This window comes from Macaca fascicularis, chromosome 4 (assembly GCF_037993035.2).
Source record: "Macaca fascicularis isolate 582-1 chromosome 4, T2T-MFA8v1.1".
NCBI classification, from domain to species: Eukaryota; Metazoa; Chordata; class Mammalia; order Primates; family Cercopithecidae; genus Macaca; species Macaca fascicularis.
Window position 1 is genome coordinate 154,542,128 of NC_088378.1, and position 19,990 is coordinate 154,562,117.

Below are 19,990 nucleotides of genomic sequence, written 5' to 3' on the forward strand. Positions count from 1 at the left end.
CTCAGCCTCCCGAGGAGCTAGGATTACAGGTGTCTGCCACCATGCCTGGCTAATTTTTTGTAATTTTAGTAGAGATGGGGTTTCACCATGTTGGTCAGGCTGGTATCAAACTCCTGACCTCAGTTGATCCACCCACCTCGGCCTCCCAAAGTGCTGGGATTACAAGCATGGGCTACCGTGCCTGGCCAGAACTATTTCAAATACAAGTAATCCTGAAATATTTAGTTCCACTGAGGTTTGAAGATTCTGTACTCAGATCAGTCTTGGTGATACAGGACTCATACAATGAACACACTTAAGAGCGGAAATCTTGTTTAAAATCACCAAGGAAATTCCAAACTTCTACAAAAGAATTAGCGGATATTTTAGCAAGGGTACACTTGGAGGCAGGATGTTATTTCTTCTGAAAGTTCATAATGATAAAGTGGAAGCTTCCTCAGCTGTCTGGGAGTTTGAGGAAAAAAACATATTATATTATTGAATACCTATTGTGCCAGGCATGGTACTTGGTACTAAGCATTCTACATGCATTATTTCCTTTATGTTTACAAAAGTAGTCATTATTTAAAAAAAAAAAAAGGCTTACCTACTTATAAACTGCTGATAAGTATCACATTTTTAAATGGTTAGTAACTGATACAACAGGAAAGCCTCACTGAGGCATAGTATTAGCTATAAAGTTGTCCCACAAAATGGGACATTCACTATTTAACCATTTAGGGTTAAATTGAGACTCCTAAATTGCCTCTACATCAGGAAAAATTACCTTAAAATTTCTATGGTTTCAGTTTGTGATTTCAGCAAACATTTGTTTCAAACACAAACTGTTATACCCACCCATTTACTTTTTTTTTCTTTATAGAGACAGGAATATCATTATGTTGCCTAGTTTGGTCTCAGACTCCTGACCTCAAGTGATCCTCCTGCCTTGACCTCCCAAAAGTGCTAGGATTGCAGGTGTGAGCCACCATGTCCAGTCCATTTACTCTGAGGTAATTGTTACATAGTGAACAAAATATTCAAGCTCTTCTAATCAAATGAGCTCATGAAATCTAATCCCACACCTGACTTTTATTTATACTATTGACCTGAGCACCACAGAGGCAATTCTAACTACTCACCTAAACGATTTTTTAATTGGCACAAAGTTCAAATATACAACCTGCCTTTCATTTTAGATTCATCTTCTTTTCATCCATCTTCACTTTGCATCTCAGTTTCAGCCATGCTAAATATTTCTAAGTACTCTAAATTTCACATTCACAGATTCCTTGGTTCTCCATTTACCAAGGCCATTCTTCCCTACCTTTTCCACCTGACCAATAGCTCTTCATTCCACACAAACACACACACACACAGAAAAAAATGTCACTCAAGGTCTATCTTTTCTGTAATCTCCCTCCTACTCACCTTTCCCCATCATATAGTTAGACACCCTCTTCTAGGCTTCCTCTCTTCTGTAATGCTCTTACTTTCATTGCTCTATTCAACAAACACTTCTAAAGCTTCTATTATCTACAGGTTCTTTATTAGGTGCTGGGAATACAAAGATAAATAAAACATAAGACTTCAAGTGGTGTCAAAAAAGACAATTAGGCCTGTCAGCTGGTCAGAGTAGCACCGGGTTTCAGGAAAGCACTCAGCATTTTGAGCCCAGCCCTGTAAGACCTGGAGAATTTCGTGGGTAGAAATGTGGGAAGACAATGGAGAGAAGGAGGAAGAAGGGCCTTCTGGGCAAAAGGAATTACATGAGCAAAGTCAGAGAGGTGGGTAAGAGGTAAGCTTTGTTGATGGCAGAAAACAAGTTTCTCCATCCCAGGCATTTCATTTAAAAAACAAACAAAAAAACTTGAAAACTCAGGAGGCTGAGGCAGGAGGATTGCTTGAGGCCAGGAGTTCAACACCAGCTTGGGCAACATAGTGAGACCCCAGGTCTTAAAAAATATTTTTTTAAAAAACTTTAAAACTACTTACTTATAAACGTTTTCAAGCTATAATAAAAGCAAAAGATAATCATGGAAAGTAAACCCTAGTTTTATTCCTAATTGTTTGTTAATTTCTGGTGCTTTCTTAAACCCAAAGAAGGCTCATTAATTATCACTTATGTGTTAACAACACCTAATTTTCTAATTTTATCAAAAGACAAAAGAAGTATTTTATACTCCTCTGATAAGCACTGTGAATAAAGATAAGTAGTTCAGTCATAACTAGTTCACCCTCACCTCCCCATGTAAGAGGGAGAACAAATCAAAACAAATAAGAGAAACTTTGGTGCAAGGCTCCCAGACCACTCTAGCAGGATGAGGGGGTCCTTGCCCAGTATCTGTCTTCCTTTCGTAGGACCTAATGCATACACAGGCTGAAGCTCTCATTCTCAGCGGTTATGTTGAAAATAACCAATCCAAAATCCTCTTTTGACGGAAGTAATCCACGAACCGACCAACAGAGACAAAACTTTTGGGAGTGAACAACGTTACTACATAGGGTTACTTAATCCTTAAAAATATCTTCCAGTCTTTTCAATCTGCAATTTTTACACACACTTCTACAGGACCTTGGACAATATATATGTTGCAGCACATACCTGAGGGTATCAAAATTGGAGAGAGATAAGGAAGCAGAAATCAGATACCATCATGCCCAAAAGAATGCAGTAAACTTGGATGGCCACCTGCCCAGTTCATTATTATCTCAACAGTTCAGATGGCTTATGGTGTTCCTTTGATATTACATCAGTTTATGCCTCTTACCAGAAAGTGTGCCGGCAATAAATAACCCCAAGTGAGCAGGATGAGGCATTGTGATCCACAGCATGTCCTGAATTAGAATATATTTTATATTGTATTTTTAAAATGGCGGCATTAGCAGCAGCAGCGGCGGCGGCTGCGCGGGTGTCTACGTGGGCTCGCGGGGTCTCGCGGCAGCGTGGTGGACTATCTGATCAGCTGAGGCACCTGCTACGTGCCTGAGGACGGGCTCACCCTGCAGCAGCTCTTCACCAGCGCTGAGGGCCTCGCCTACAACGATGTCCTGATTCTCCCAGGATTCATAGACTTCACAGCTGATGAGGTAGACCTGACCTCAGTCCTGACCTGGAAGATCACACTGAAGATGCCTCTGATCTCCTCCCCCATGGACACTGTGACAGAGGCCGACATGGCCATTGCGATGGCTCTAATGGGAGAGGTTGGTCTCATTCACCACAGCCACACCCCAGAGTTCCCGGCCAAGCAGTGTGGAAAGTCAAGAAGTTTGAACAGGGGGACTTCATCACCGACCCCGTGGTGCTGAGCCCCTCGCACACCATGGGTGATGTGCTGGAGGCCAAGATGTGGCATGGCTTCTCTGGCATCCCGATCACTGAGACGGGCATCATGGGCAGCAAGTTGGTGGGCATCGTCACCTCCTGAGACATCAACTTTCTTGCTGAGAAGGACCACAGCACCCTCCTCAGTGAGGTGATGACACCAAGGATCGAGCTGGTGGTGGCTCCAGCAGGCCTGAGGTTGAAAGAGGCAAATGAGATCTTGCAGCTTAGCAAGAAAGGGAAGCTGCTTATCTCCAATGATCGCAATGAACTGGTGGCCATCATCGCCCGCTCCGACCTGAAGAAGAATTGAGACTACCCTTTGACCTCCAAGGATTCCCATCAGCAGCTGCTGTGGGGGGCAGCTGTGGGCACCCATAAGGATGGCAAATACCACCTGGACCTGCTCACCCAGGTGGGCATTGACGTTATAATCTTGGACTCATCCCAAGGGAACTTGGTGTATCAGATTGCCATAGTGCATTACATCAAACAGAAGTACCCCAATCTCCAGGTGATTGGGAGGAACGTGGTGACAGCAGCCCAGGGCAAGAAACTGATTGATGCTGGTGTGGATAGGCTGCACGTGGGGATGGGCTGCGGCTCCATCTATATCACCCAGGAAGTGATGGCCTGCGGTCAGCCCCAGGGCACTGCTGTATACAAGGTGGTCGAGTATGCCCGGCACTTTGGTGTGCCCATCATAGCCGGATGGCGGTATCCAGACCGTGGAGCATGTGGTCAAGGCCCTGGAACTTGGAGCCTCCACAGTGATGATGGGCTCCCTGCTGGCTGCCACCATGGAGGCCCCCTGCGAGTACTTCTCAGACGGGGTGTGGCTTAAGAAGTACCGGGGCATGGGCTCACCGGATGCCATGGAGAAAAGCAGCAGCAGCCAGAAACCATACGTCAGCGAGGGGGATAAGGTGAAGATCGTGCAGGGTGTCTCATGTTCCATCCAAGACAAAGATTCCAATCAGAAGTTCATGCCCTACCTCATAGCGGGCATCCAGCACAGCTGCCAGGATATCGGGGCCACAGTCTGTCTGTCCTTTGGTCCATGATGTACTCAGGAGAGCTCGAGTTTGAGAAGCAGACCCTGTCGGCCCAGATCGAGGATGGCATCCATGGCCTGCACTCTTACGTGAAGCGGCTGTACTGAAGACGGTGGAGGCCGAGGTGATGGACAGGGCACACCCCAATGTCCCCCTTCAGGCACAGCCTCCCTCCATAACTGAGTGGTCCACAGATTTGCACTATAGGTTCCCCAGCTACTTTCCAGGGAGAGACGAGGGGAGGTCCTGAGGGTTCTGCAGCCCCTCCCTGGGCATCCTCTGCTGAGTCAGGACTGCTCCCTGGGCCAGGCTGCCCTGGGAGCCCCCCCACACCATCCCCCCAGGCTCTCAGGCCCTGTGCCTGCCTCAGGTCTTTCTTGCTGCAGCCTGCTCCAGCCCGGCCCCCACCCCAGGGGCAGGCAGCCCCTCCTGGCTTCACCTGTAGGGCACCTCCCTGCCCCCAGCCCCCCAGGAAATGGTGCTCTCCAGGCCCTGCCTCTGGTCCTTCCCGGGCTGCTGCCCCCTCAGCCATGTGGCACTTTTGAGCTCCAGACCTAGGCCAAGGGGAGGTCTCTGACCCCTTCCTCGGCCCTGGGCTACCCTTGGGTCCTGCTCCTCAGGCCACTCCCCTGTCCCTGGCCCTGGGGAGGAGGCTGCCCTGGTCATGGCCCCCTGCCCATCATTCCTGACTCACCACTGTTCGCAGGTGTACCATTCCTGCCCTCTCCTCAGCTGCAGTTGAAGGCTTTAACTCTGCACAGTTTGGGATCACAGTTGTGTCACTGTGTATTAAAAAATCGGAATAAATCAAGCAGGTCTCAAAAAAAAAAAAAAAAAAAAATGGAATCACAGGTCAACATTATTACCCCTCTCCAGCAAGGACTGAATAAAAGGCAGTGAGCAGGCCGGGCACGGTGGCTCAAGCCTGTAATCCCAGCACTTTGGGAGGCCGAGACGGGCGGATCACGAGGTCAGGAGATCGAGACCATCCTGGCTGACATGGTGAAACCCCGTCTCTACTTTAAAAATACAAAAAACTAGCCGGGCGAGGTGGCGGGCGCCTATAGTCCCAGCTACTCGGGAGGCTGAGGCAGGAGAATGGCATGAACCCGGGAGGCGGAGCTTGCAGTGAGCTGAGATCCGGCCACTGCACTCCAGCCTGGGCGGCAGAGCGAGACTCTGTCTCAAAAAAAAAAAAAAAAAAAAAAAAAAAAAAAAAAAAAAAAGGCAGTGAGCAAATATACTTAGTTTAGAATAAGTAAATCTTTAAGTAGATTAATTACTTCTTGCTCATTACAAACTATTTTGTTATAGAGGAGGGATAGTTCTAATCTCTGAAAATTAAACAAAATTATTTAATTGCTGCCACATCCGTACACAATAATGTTCCTGAATCTGGGTGGCAGAACTGGAAGAATGTGGTTGTACACTTATTTTGCTTTTGCTTTCCATGAATGGCCAAGTCGGGCAAATCAATGTACTTCAGCAACTCACAGTGGCATTTCACGGACATACAAGATGAAAAGACCATAAGCTGCTTCTTTCGTTTCTTCTTAAGGAATGTAAAGAGCAGAAGGAATCTCTTTTTGGAAGGACAAACAACATATCCCTGTTCAAGACCATCCACTGTTGCATTAGCTTTATCATCATCAACACCAACATACAATGGCTCCTTTTTCAGAGAAATCCTTGCTAGGCCTTCCACTTTTCAAGTTTGGGTGGCAGAAAAGAGCATAGTCTGTTTACGTGTTGGCAAAAGTTTAATAACTTGCTTTAATTCCCCTTCAAACTCAACATCCAAGCTATGATCAGCTTCATCAATAACCAGATACTGCAGGTTTTTATACATAAACCCTGGGGTATTCTGCGTATGGTCCAGCAGACGGCCTGCTGTGGCCACAATGATGTTGATCCCATTAGCAAGTTTCTGTGCTTCAACAGATCTGTTACTGCCACCCATTATCAACCCATAAGTATGCACATGGCAAGTCATTAGCTCCTTAAGAACACCAAACCAAAAGTTTGCATGGCTAGTTCTCTAGCAGGTGAGAGAATAAGAACTCCCGTTCCATCCCTGGGCATGAACTTTAACTTAACAATGAGTTCAACTGCAGGGATGAGAAAAGCCAGGCTTTTACCACTGCCTGTTTTTGCAGCTGCTAGAAGTCCCTGCCTTCCAGAAGTGGTCTGATACTTTTATGCTGAATTTCAGTCATGTTTGTAAAACCCATTTCTTTTATTGCCTTCAGAGTGTTTTCACTGACAGGATTACATAGAGAAACAAATGAAGTATCCTCAAAAGCTCCTGTCAGTCCCGGGGTAGGCTGGGCACCTCACTGTCATCTTCATCATTATCTGGCTTCTCCACATTATTTTCTGTTTCTTTAGGAGTTTCTGCACTCTCTTCTTCAGATTCCCCTTTGTTTGCAGTTTTTGCTTTTTTTGTATCAGGCCCAGCATCATTTGGCATTTTCCTCTTTTTCTTCTTCTTTGTGTTTTTTGATTCTGAATTGGGAGAGGGCATGCCCTGCTCATTTTGCGCCCAGAATAATTGGGTTTTCTTCGCTACTTGAAACAATCCAAGGTTCCATTAAGTGAACTTGACTTTTCCTGGTCTAAAATTTCTGACATTCAGTCCCAGCTTGAGAAACTGATTGAAAAGAACTACTTTCTTCATAAGTCAGCCCAGGAAGCATATAAGCCATACATATGAGCCTATGATTCCCATTCTCTGAAACAGATCTTTAATGCTAATAACTTAAATTTGCCTCCAGTTGCTCTGTCATTTGGTTTCAAGGTACCTCCCTTTGTTGATCTGAACATCAACTGCAATGAAGGCAAGCAGAAAAAGTGAGGGGGTGGTGGTAGATTTGGCTACCGGAAAACCAAGAAAATTGAGAAGTTCAAAATCTTCAAACACATTAGCAAGAAATCATCCGACAGCAGGCAGTTCTCTCACTGAAGACATGCCTTTCTTTCATCTTGAATAACTTTATCCTAAAATGAATTTTCCCCTTGATTTAACAGGATTTTTGTAGACTTTAGGATTTGGACTTATCTAACAAGAGTATAAATTGACTTGGGTTCCAAGCACTGTTACTTCTATCAAGTCTCTTTTTTATTTTGGGGATATAAAACAGGCTTTACTTTTCTTGGATGCCCAATGGCAGAGCAAGGAATATCTGGTCTTTCTTGTGATTATATAATATTTTAATTTTAAATATCCCTCCCTCATACATACAAATGTATGTTACTGTTTTAATATAATTCTTTTTGTACCTTAAAAAAAATCTATGTTAATACAGCAATGTTATCTCATCTGAATACTTTTACAAATGTCATTTCATTTAATACTTACAACAACCCTTCAGTTGAGGTTTTATCATTCCCATTTTACAGATGGGGAAACTGAGCATTGAAAGACAACTGACTTTCCGAGGTCACACAGTTACTGGCACAATGTGCACTAGAACCCAATGACCAAGTCAAGTGAGTTTCAGCTAGAGCAAGCTTGTACAGCCTTTAGCCCTGTGACCCAAGATGGTTTTGAATGCAGCCTAACACAAATTTGTAAACTTTCTTAAAACATTATACGATTTTTTTTTTTCAATTTTTTTTAGCTCATCGGCTGTCATTAATGTTAGTGTATTTTATGTGTGGTCCGAGAAAACTTTTCTTCTTCCAGTGTGGCCCAGGGAAGCCGAAAGATTGGACGCCCCTGAACTACAGCACCCCTGCTTCCCAAATAAAGTTATAGGTAAAATCAAGCTCCCCTTTTTTCTCATGTCAGGATCTTTTCTGGAAAGAGGACAAAAACAAGTTAATGTAAAACTTTTAGTTCTATTTTTAAACATCGACTTAGGGCAAAAGGCCAGGTGTTCTGCCAAAACAAATTAGATAATATTCTTATATTGGCAGACTCTCAATCTTGACCAAGAAGAAAAATATCCAACATAACATATATTGAGAAAAGAGTCCAAGAACTCTGAGTACACTGAATTCTCAGCCTTGGCCTTCTGCAAGAAGGAAGAGGCAAGTTTCCCGTATGAGAGAACAGTCAAGGAGTATGACTCAAGGACTATTTCAGTACAAGATCTTATTTCAACCCTGTTGTCCATCTGTTTGCTGAGAATGTAAAGTTGTCTGGTTCCAAGTCAGAAAAGAGGATGAAATCATCTACTAAAGCCACATAAACAGGAGCCCCATAGCCGTGCAGTGAGAGGCCAACGCACACCTTCCCATTATCTGGCTGGATTTCTGTGTGGTCATGGTGTCTTATCCCAGGGAGGCAAGTTCAGGGATCCAGCTAAGCAAATGATAAATGCTGTAAAATTTATTCTCTACTTACTGCAGGCTAATGGAGAAGAAAGATAAGCACAGCGCAGTGGCTCACACCTGTAATCCCAGCACTTTGGAAGGCCAAGGTGGGAAAATTGCTTAAGCCCAGAAGTTCAAGACCAACGTGGCCAACATAGGGAGACCTCATTTCTACAAATAATCAAAATATTAGCTGGGTGTGGTGGCATGCATCTGTGGTTCCAGCTGCTTGGAAGGCTGAAGCCAGAGTATTGCTTGAGCCCGAGAGGTTGAGGCTGCAGTGAACCATGATCACGCCACTGCACTCCAGCCTGGGTGACAGAGTAAGATCCTGTCTCAAAACAAACAAACAAATAAATAAAATTAAATTTAAAAAATGGGGGGGAAGAGCAACTCAAAGAATTGCATACGAAAAACAATTAATATTTTAAATGCAGATATTGACTACAGACAATATCTATTTATCAACCATTGCAGCCAGCCATTCTTTCCTCCCTATTCCTCTTCACCAGCCTCCTCTTTTTTTGAGCATCACTAAGGTCATAAAACTCACTACTTTCTACTCAGTCCTATCCTTCTTTTTGTATCATCTAGTGCCACTGGAATACCTGGAGTCAACATTCATCATCCACTTACATACCTCTATGTTGTTCCCCTACCTCTTCTACAGTAAGAGGATAACAGAGATTCCAGGGAGTACCATACTTTAGAGAAGCTTAGGGGAATGAGTATTTAGAAAGCTAATGAATTCAGGCTGCTGACCAGAAGAGTTCAGACTCTAATTTTAAGGGTAAGGAAAATTTCAAGGTCATAATTAAAGGTCAAATCAGCTATGTTGTAGGCCAAATTATTATTTGCAGTTTGGCTAGAAACCTAAACCAGCAAGTACAGTATTGTTTCCAAAATAAAATAAGTTCCAAGTTCTAAACAACTAGAACCCTAAACATTTAGGAACCCTAAACATTCATAAGTTTGGGACCACCTACAAAAAATGTAACAATAATTCTTTTCCTCTTGAGTTTTTTTCTTTACAGCTGCAGAAGAAAACAGAAAGTATACATGTATATAACTGGGTGTTGAGATTTGAACCCCCTTCCATTGGATCAACTTCAATTGAGAAAAGAGTTGGTGACCACCATTTGTTCCTAAGAGCCCTCATAAATTTATTCCTCTCAGTGTGCCCAGTGAGAATAACTGGACCAACTTCTGGATAAGTAGTGACAATTGGGAAAAGGACTCTCAACATTATCATAGAGAATAAGCTCAACAAGTTTGGGGAGGGTTTTATATTGGCAAAGGGAGTCAGTTGGAGCTGTAGCCCAAGTGAAAAGTTGAGCTCCAAAGAAAGTGGGTGATTTCTTTTGAGCAGATACTCTAACTGTATTCCTATATGAAAGAGGTGGGGTGGGGTGGGGGAAAATCAGGCTATAAGGAATGAGATTGTGGAAACAATGAGGATGTGTTTCCAAAGAAGAAAATCACTGTCATGTCAGCATATTGGCCATGCCTGTCCTAGTCTTATTTGCTCTTCAAAGAGCTATAATCATGGGTCAAACCAGAAAGGAAACTATTAGACTTCTCCATGTAACAGAGTACACAGAATAGGCTGCAGCCATACCAGATGAGCAAGGAAAGATTAGAGTTACACATTCCTACCAGTAAAAACTGGTGCCATGAGTGGCAGCCATGTTTAGATTATGTAATTCTGCCTTCTTGACTAAAAGCTGATTGGATCCACGATGGATGTCTGTTGAAAGCAGAGCCAGCTAGGTGCAGTGGCTCATGCCTGTAACCCCAACACTTTGGGAGGCTAAGACAGGATGATTGCTTGAGGCCAGGAGTTAGAGACCAGCCTGGGCAACAGAGCAAGACATTGAAGAAAAAAAAAAGGAAAGAATGAATGAATTAAAGAAAGAGGAAGAAGGAGGGAGGAAGGAAGGAAGGAAGGAAGGAAGGAAAAAAGAAAAGAAAAGAAAAGAATTAGCTGGGCTAAATTAGCTGGTAGCATGTGCCTATAGTCCCAGCTATAATACTTAGAAGGCTGAGGCAGGAAGATCACTTGAACCCAGGAGGTCAACGCTGTAGTGAGCCATGATGGTGCCACTGCACTCCAGCCTGGGTGACAAAGCAAGGCCCTGTCTTAAAAATAAATAAAAATACAAATGAAACAGAGCCAATCAGATTTTCCCTGCTAGGAATCTGGATTTAGGGACAGCTCATCTCTGTGCTTGGTCAAAGCTGTGCATCAGCCATATTCCATCATCTATACACGCAGCAGAGAAAGCCAGAGACAGAACATAAAGCAGATGTGCAAGACAGGAGGGAAGAGTCAGAGGAAGAGAACTCTAGCTAAACAGTTCTCAGTTCCAGTTCCTCCCAGAAGCCAGCTGGAGTCCTATCTTTAGGTTCCTCAAGACATTCCTTGCCTTTAAAACAACTTTTCCTTTTTTAAAAAAGCTAGTTCAAATTTGTTGCAGTTATTTGAAACTAGAAACACCTGGAGTAAAATCACATTACCAAAAATTAAATGAAGATTCTGCAATGAAAAGAGCATAGACTTTTGAATCTACCAATGCTGGGTTCAAACCATGGCCCCCCTGAATATCAGCTGTCTAGTCGACAGTAAGGACACTACTAGTTTCCTAGCCTGTCTGAGCCTTGGTTTCCTTACTAGAAAATGCAAATAACGAAATGTCCTGTCTGACAGCTTTGAAGAGAGTAGTGGTTCTCCCAGCATGGAGTTTGAGATCTGAGAACGGACAGACTGCCTCCTCAAGAGGGTCCTTGACCCCCAAGTAGCCTAACTGGCAGACACCTCTCAGTAGGGGCTGACTGACACCTCACACGGCCAGGTGCCCCTCTGAGACGAAGCTTCCAGAGGAAGGATCAGGCAGCAATATCTGCTGTTCTGAAATATTTGCTGTTCTGCAGCCTCCGCTGGTGATACCCAGGCAAACAGGGTCTGGAGTGGACCTCCAGCAGACTCCAACAGACTTGCATCTGAGGGTCCTGAGTGTTAGAAGAAAAACTAACAAACAGAAAAGATATCCACACTAAAACCCCATCTATACATCACCATCATCAAAGACCAAAGGTAGATAAAAGCACAAAGATGGGGAGAAACCAGAGCAGAAAAGCTGAAAATTCTAAAAATCAGAGTGTCTCTTCTCCACCAAAGGAACACAGCTCCTCGCCAGCAACAGAACAAAGCCAGACAGAGAATGACTTTGACGAGTTGAGAGAAGAAGGCTTCAGACGATCGGTAATAGCAAACTTCTCTGAGCTAAAGGAGGATGTTCAAACCCATCACAAAGAAGCTAAAAACCTTGAAAAAAGATTAGATGAATACCTAACTAGAATAAACAGTGTAGAGAAGTCCTTAAATGACCTGATGGAGCTGAAAACCATGGCATGAGAACTACGTGACGCATGCACAAGCTTCAGTAGCTGATTTGATCAACTGGAAGAAAGGGTATCAGTGATTGAAGATCAAATGAATGAAATGAAGCCAGAAGAGAAGTTTAGAGAAAAAAGAGTAAAAAGAAACGAACAAAGCCTCCAAGAAATATGGGACTATGTGAAAAGACCAAATCTACATCTGATTGGTGTACCTGAAAGTGACGGGGAGAATGGAACCAAGTTGGAAAACACTCTTCAGGATATTATTCAGGAGAACTTCCCCAACCTAGCAAGGCAGGCCAACATTCAAATTCAGGAAATACAGAGAACGCCACAAAGATACTCCTCGAGAAGATCAACTCCAAGACACGTAATTGTCAGATTCACCAAAGTTGAAGTGAAGGAAAAAATGTTAAGGGCAGCCAGAGAGAAAGGTCAGGTTAATAGCAGATCTCTTGGCAGAAACTCTACAAGTCAGAAGAGAGTGGGGGCCAATATTCAACGTTCTCAAAAAAAAAGAATTTTCAACCCAGAATTTCATATCCAGCCAAACTAAGCTTCGTAAGTTAAGAAGAAATAAAATCCTTTACAGACAAACAAAACTGAGAGATTTTGCCACCACCAGGCCTGCCTTACAAGAGCTCCTGAAGGAAGCACTAAACATGGAAAGGAACAACTGGTACCAGCCACTGCAAAAACATGCCAACTTGTAAAGATCATCAATACTAGGAAGAAACTGCATCAACTAATGAGCAAAATAACCAGCTAACATCATAATGACAGGATCAAATTCACACATAACAATATTAACCTTAAATGTAAATAGGCTAAATGCTCCAATTAAAAGATACAGACTGGCAAATCAAGACCCATCAGTGTGCTATATTCAGGAGACCCATCTCATGTGCAGAGACACACATAGGCTCAAAATAAAGGGACGGAAGAAGATCTACCAAGCAAATGGAAAACAAAAAAAAGCAGGGGTTGCAATCCTAGTCTCTGATAAAACAGACTGTAAACCAACAAAGATCAAAAGAGACAAAGAAGGCCATTACATAATGGTAAAGGGATCAATTCAAAACAAGAAGAGCTAACTATCCTAAATATATATGCACCCAATACAGGAGTACCCAAATTCATAAAGCAAGCCCTTAGAGACTTACAAAGAGACTTAGACTCCCACACAACAATAATGGGAGACTTTAACACCCCACTGTCTACATTAGACAGATCAACAAAACAGAAAGTTAACAAGGATATCCAGGAATTGAACTCAGCTCTGCACCAAGGGGACTTAATAGACATCTACAGAACTCTATACCCCAAATCAACAGAATATACATTTTTCTCAGCCCCACATCACACTTATTCCAAAATTGACCACATAGTTGGAAGTAAAGCACTCCTCAGGAAATGTAAAAGAACAGAAATTATAACCAACTGTCTCTCAGACCACAGTGCAATCAAACTAGAACTCAGGATTAAGAAACTCACTCAGAACTCACAAAAAACTCAACTACATGGAAACTGAACAACCTGCTCCTGAATGACTACTGGGTACATAACGAAATGAAGGCAGAAATAAAGATGTTCTTTGAAAGCAATGAGAACACACACACAACATACCAGAATCTCTGGGACACATTTAAAGCAGTGTGTAGAGGGAAATTGATAGCACTAAATGCCCACTAGAGAAAGCAGGAAAGATCTAAAATTGACACCCTAACATCACAATTAAAAGAACTAGAGAAGCAGGAGCAAGCACATTCAAAGGCTAGCAGAAGGCAAGAAATAACTAAGATAAGAGCAAAACTGAAGGAGATAAAGACACAAAAAACCCTTCAAAAAATCAATGAATCCAGGAGCTGATTTTTTGAAAAGATCAACAAAATTGAAGATCGCTAGAAAGACTAATAAAGAAGAAAAGAGAGAAGAATCAAATAGACACAATAAAAAATGATAAAAGGGATATCACCACCGATCCCATAGAAATAAAAACTACCATCAGAGAATACTAAAAACACCTCTATGCAAATAAACTAGAAAATCTAGACGAAATGGATAAATTCCTGGACACATACACCCTCCCAAGACTAAACCAGGAAGAAGTTGAATCCCTGAATAGACCAATAACAGGTTCTGAAATTGAGGCAATAATTAATAGCCTACCAACCAAAAAGAAGTCCAGGACCGGACGGATTCACAGCCGAATTCTACCAGAGGTACCAAGAGGAGCTGGTACCATTACTTCTGAAACTGTTCCAATCAATAGAAAAAGAGGGAATCCTCCCTAATTCATTTCATGAGGCCAACATCATCCTGATACCAAAGCCTGACAGAGATACAACAAAAAAAGAGAATTTTAGACCAATATCCCTGATGAACATCGATGCAGAAATCCTCAATAAAATACTGGCAAACCGAATCCAGCAGCACATCAAAAAGCTTATCCACCATGATCAAGTTGGCTTCATCCCTGGGATGCAAGGCTGGTTCAACATATGCAAATCAATAAATGTAACCATCATATAAACAGAACCAAAAACAAAAACCACATGATTATCTCAATAGATGCAGAAAAGGCCTTCAACAAAATTCAACAGCCCTTCATGCTAAAAACTCTCAATAAATTCGGTATTGATGGGATGTGTCCCAAAATAGTAAGAGCTATTTATGACAAACCCACAGCCAATATCATACTGAATGGGCAAAAGCTGGAAGCATTCCCTTTGAAAACTGGCACAAGACAGTATTCTCACCACTCCTATTCAACATATTGTTGGAAATTCTGGCCAGGGCAATCAGGCAAGAGAAAGAAATAAAATGTATTCAATTAGGAAAAGAGGAAGTCAAATTGTCCCTGTTTGCAGATGACATGATTGTGTATTTAGAAAACCCCATAGTCTCAGCCCAAAATCTCCTTAAACTGATAAGCAACTTCAGCAGTCTCAGGATACAAAATCAATGTGCAAAAATCACAAGCACTTCTATACACCAATAAGAGAAAGAGAGCCAAATCACGAGTTAACTCCCATTCACAACTGCTTCAAAGAGAATAAAATACCTAGGAATCCAACTTACAAGGGATGTGAAGGACCTCTTCAAGGAGAACTACAAACCACTGCTCAACAAAATAGAAGAGGACATGAACAAATGGAAAAACACTCCATGCTCATGGATAGGAAGAATCAACATTATTAAAATGGCCATACTGCCCAAGGTAATTTATAGATTCAATGCCATCCCCATCAAGCTACCAATGACTTTCTTCACAGAATTGGAAAAACACTACTTTAAAGTTCATATGGAACCAAAAAAGAGTCCGCATTGCCAAGACAATCCTAAGCAAAAAGAACAAAGCTGAAGGCATCACACTACCTGACTTCAAACTATACTACAAGGCTACAGTAACCAAAACAGCATGGTACTGGTACCAAAACAGAGATATAGTCCAATGGAACAGAATAGAGCCCTTGGAAATAATACCACACATATAAAACCATCTGATCTTTGATAAACCTGACAAAAACAAGAAACGGGGAAAGGATTCCCTATTTAATAAATGGTGCTGGGAAAACTGGCTAGCCATATATAGAAAGCTGAAACTGGATCCCTTCCTTATACCTTATACACAAATTAATTCAAGATGGATTAAAGACATAAATGTTAGACCTAAAACCATAAAAACCCTAGAAGAAAATCTAGGCAATACCATTCAGGACATAGCCATGGGCAAGAACTTCATGACTAAAACACCAAAAGCAATGGCAACAAAAGCCAAAGTTGACAAATGGGATCTAATTAAACTAAAGAGCTTCTGCACAGCAAAAGAAACTACCATCAGAGTAAACAGGCAACCTACAGAATGGGAGAAAATTTTTACAATCCACCCATGTGACAAAGGGCTAATAGCCAGAATCTACAAAGAACTTAAACAAATTTACAAGAAAAAAATCAAACAACCCCATCAAAAAGTGGGCAAAGGATATGAACAGACACTTCGCAAAAGAAGACATTTATGCAGCCAAGAGACACAAGAAAAAATGCTCATCATCACTGGCCATCAGAGAAATGCAAATCAAAACCACAATCAGATACCATCTCACACCAGTTAGAATGGTAATCATTAAAAAGTCAGGAAACAACAGGTGCTGAAGAGGATGTGGAGAAATAGGAACGCTTTTACACTGTTGGTGGGACTGTAAACTATTACAACCATTGTGGAAGACAGTGTGACGATTCCTCAGGGATCTAGAACTAGAAATACCATTTGACCCAGTTGTCCCATTACTGGGCATATACCCAAAGGATTATAAATCATGCTGCTATAAAGACACATGCACACATATGTTTATTGTGGTACTATTCACAATAGCAAAGACTTGGAATCAGCCCAAATGTCCATCAATGATAGACTGGATTAAGAAAATGTGGCATATGTACACCATGGAATACTATGCAGCCATAAAAAAGGATGAGTTCATGTCCTTTGTAGGGACATGGATGAAGCTAGAAACCATCATTCTGAGCAAACTATCACAAGGACAGAAAACCAAACACCGCATGTTCTCACTCATAGGTGGGAACCGAACAATGAGAACACTTGGATACAGGGTGGGGAACATCACACAATGGGGCCTGTCGTGGGGTGGGGGGAATGGGAAGGGATAGCATTAGGAGAAATACCTAATGTAAATGACAAGTTAACAGGTGCAGCACACCAACATGGCACATGTATACATATGTAACTAACCTGCACATTGTGCATATGTACCCTGGAACTTAAAGTATAATTAAAAACACAAAAGAAAGAAAATGTAGATAACAACTGTCATAAATAGTTGCTGTGAAATCAGAATAACATATGTACAGCATTTGGCACATAATAAACATGAAGTATAGCTTCTAGAACAATTCACTGGAGTAGTAATCATGGTGGCAGTAGTGGTATTGCTATGGCCATCTTAATAGGAGGGCTACATTAAAAAAAAAACAGAACTTATGAATACTCAAAGATGTTTTTCTTAAATTCCTTACTTCACAAAATAACTCAACCCGTTTCCTTAGTGAGTTAACCTAGCACATTACAAATTTTTTAAATTTATCATCTGCAACAGATGACTTCTGTATTTTGGGAGAAAATCCTAGGGAAATCCTGGTACAGGATCACTTCACCAATTCATCTCCCTCCTCCATCAATGTATACATTAGAACAACGGTTCTAATTCTTATGGCAATCCTAGGCCCCTTTGAGAACATGGTCAAACCATGAGCTTTCATTTCAAAAGATTCAAGTACATACACATGAAGTTTTGCACATTTTCTGGTGTGCATGGTCCTGCCGAACCACATCTCTGAATCCCCAAGGACTGAACAGTCTGATCTATTTCTTTTCTTGGCATTTCTTCACATTTTCTAAATCTCGGAATGTGCCCCTGGGTGTGGCCTACAGACAAGAAATAACCTGCCTTAACACCCCCACTGCCACTCAGACTAACATCCTGTGTTGCTAAAACACAACGCGGCAGGTCCCTGCTTGTCTGGGAGTAGGACCTGGGTATTCTCAAGGTAGTCTTTACATATTTACTCTGCTTACTCCAGCACTTACACTGCTGTATTGTAATCATTGGCTTACTCGCACGTCTCTCATACAAAACTGAAGGAGGGCAGAAAATGTGTGTCTTTTCTAAGATTATGCTTCATATAGAAAGTATTCAATAAATATAATTATAAATAAGCACATAATAGTTTGTAAATACAAGCTATGATTTATAATGGTCTTTCACTCAATAAATAACACATTCAAGATAGTATGCAGGCAATTAAAGGGTTTGGGTCTACCTTAGAACATCCCTCAAAAATGTAACTCAGCTGGTCTTGGTCACTTATAATCCTGGCACTTTGAGAGCCTGAGGTGGGAGAACGGCTTGAGGGCAGGGGTTCAAGACCAGCCTAGGCAACATAATGAGACCTCCATATCTACAAAACACAAAAGGTTAGCCAGGCATGGTTGTGAACAACTGTGATCCCAGCTACTAAAGAGGCTGAGGCAGGATCACTTGAGCCCAGGAGGTTGAGGCTGCAGTGAGCTATTTTCACACCACTGCACCCCAGCCTGGGTAACACAGCAAGACCCTGTCTCAAAAATAAAAAATAAAAATTAAAAAAGCAATTCAATTCACAACAACCCTATCGAGGCTGAAGGAAGTTTCTGGATGGTCAATTCTAAAGAATTAAATTGTCTAGAAGTGGAGTACTATACAATTACAACTTCTGTTTTTCTATGATTCTGCTTAAGACATTTCTAAAATATACACAACCATACACACAAACATGTAACCATACACATATACACACCACAAATAAGTTCCAGATGTTCGTGGGATTGTCTTGCATCATAACCAACCAAAATATATTCTTTTACTGCCCTTCACATACGTGGAGCATAGTGGTGGAGATGAGAGTGAGAATTAGGGTGTAGAGGCATCTCAAGACACGTGTACTGCCCTCAATCAGATTTTGAATGAATAAACCAAAATCAAACAAACTTGAAACTAGATAAAAATAGATACCAAACCCTAGTCTCACCTCTATTTAATTACTGCTTTATTCTCTAGCAAGCAGACTCAGAAAAAATATATATATATACTGTCTCAATTGATTGATGGATAATCTAGACACCACTTTCTTCCCCAAACTTAGCCTTTTATTCATTCATTCAACAAATATTAAGTAAATTCTTATTATGTGCCATAGTGCTAGACCCTAAGGGATACCAAGGTAAACAAGAAAGCTGGGGTGCCTGGCCAAACAAAGAAGAATTGCCATTCTTTTCAGCAGGAAAGACAAACTTTTTAAAACCAATAATAAAGTATGACAGGTGGTGTGCTAAAGGCTGCACATGTGCTGTGGAAGCACTTTGCCTGAGCTCAAACTTAGTCTAATCTAGAGCACTGGTTTCAGAGTGTGGTCCCCAGATAGCAGCATTATTATTACCTGGTGACAGGGATTAACAAGCCTTCTAGGTGATTCTGATTCACACCCCATCGGAAAGCAGTTAAATTGGATCATTGATTAAAAAAACAAAAACAAAAGAACTTTCCCAGCTAATTCTAATTTGGAGCCAAGAGCTGACAACTACTGGCCCGCAAACTGACATTTAAGCTGACACCTGGATGAGTAGGAATCAAAAAGTTTCAACACAGAGATAACTGCATATTTAAAGGGCATTAGGCAGCTGCATTTGAAGAGTTTAAAAAATTCAATAGGGCTGGATCGTAGAAAGGTTGAGGAAGAGCGTTTTGAGACTAGGGTGAAGGGGTTGGCCAGATAATAAAGAAGGAATTTGTCAATTTGAGAGTTGAACTAAGGGACCATGAGCAGCTTTTTTAGGCAACCTGACATTACCAGACCTGTATTTTTTTAAATCATCATCCTGGCTGCAGTGAAGAAATTGGTTGAAGGGAAGCAAAATTTAATGCAAGTGCTTCCAGGTGAGAGCCTGTTACAGTACAGGTGAGAGATGAGCAGATGGTAGCAATGAGTCTGGAGAGAAGTGAACAGCTTCACACATTACTTATGAGAAAACTGCTCTCTTAAGCAATACACAGGATGCTTTCCTTTTCAATGATTTGTGGGGAATCTGCAGAATGTTGGAGATGTTGGGGAACTCAACAGTTACTTCCTTGTTTCTGATCAAAGCAATTGAGTGGTTTGGGAGGAAAAAATCCAAATCCAGACTTAAGCATGTTGGATTTGAGATAAAATATATAGTGTAAATGTCTAGTAGGCTTTTTGACACCAAGTCTGTAAAAATACTGATTTAGTAGTAGTCTGCTTATTTATGGTTATTGAAGCCGTAAATGTGATTTAACCTACAGAGTAATGAAAGTTTGAGGTGAAGAAAGCTTAG

At 41.7% G+C, this 19,990-nt stretch overlaps 1 protein-coding gene and 2 pseudogenes across 1 annotated transcript in view; 1 reads left to right on the plus strand and 2 right to left on the minus strand.

The window, feature by feature from the left end:
- The window catches only part of RNF144B (ring finger protein 144B), a 190,059-nt gene that overhangs the window by 95,331 nt on the left and 74,738 nt on the right, over nucleotides 1-19,990 (minus strand). The window lies entirely within an intron of this gene.
- On the plus strand, nucleotides 2,938-4,571 carry LOC107129616 (inosine-5'-monophosphate dehydrogenase 1 pseudogene; annotated as a pseudogene).
- LOC107129617 (ATP-dependent RNA helicase DDX18 pseudogene) lies at nucleotides 5,714-6,886 on the minus strand (annotated as a pseudogene).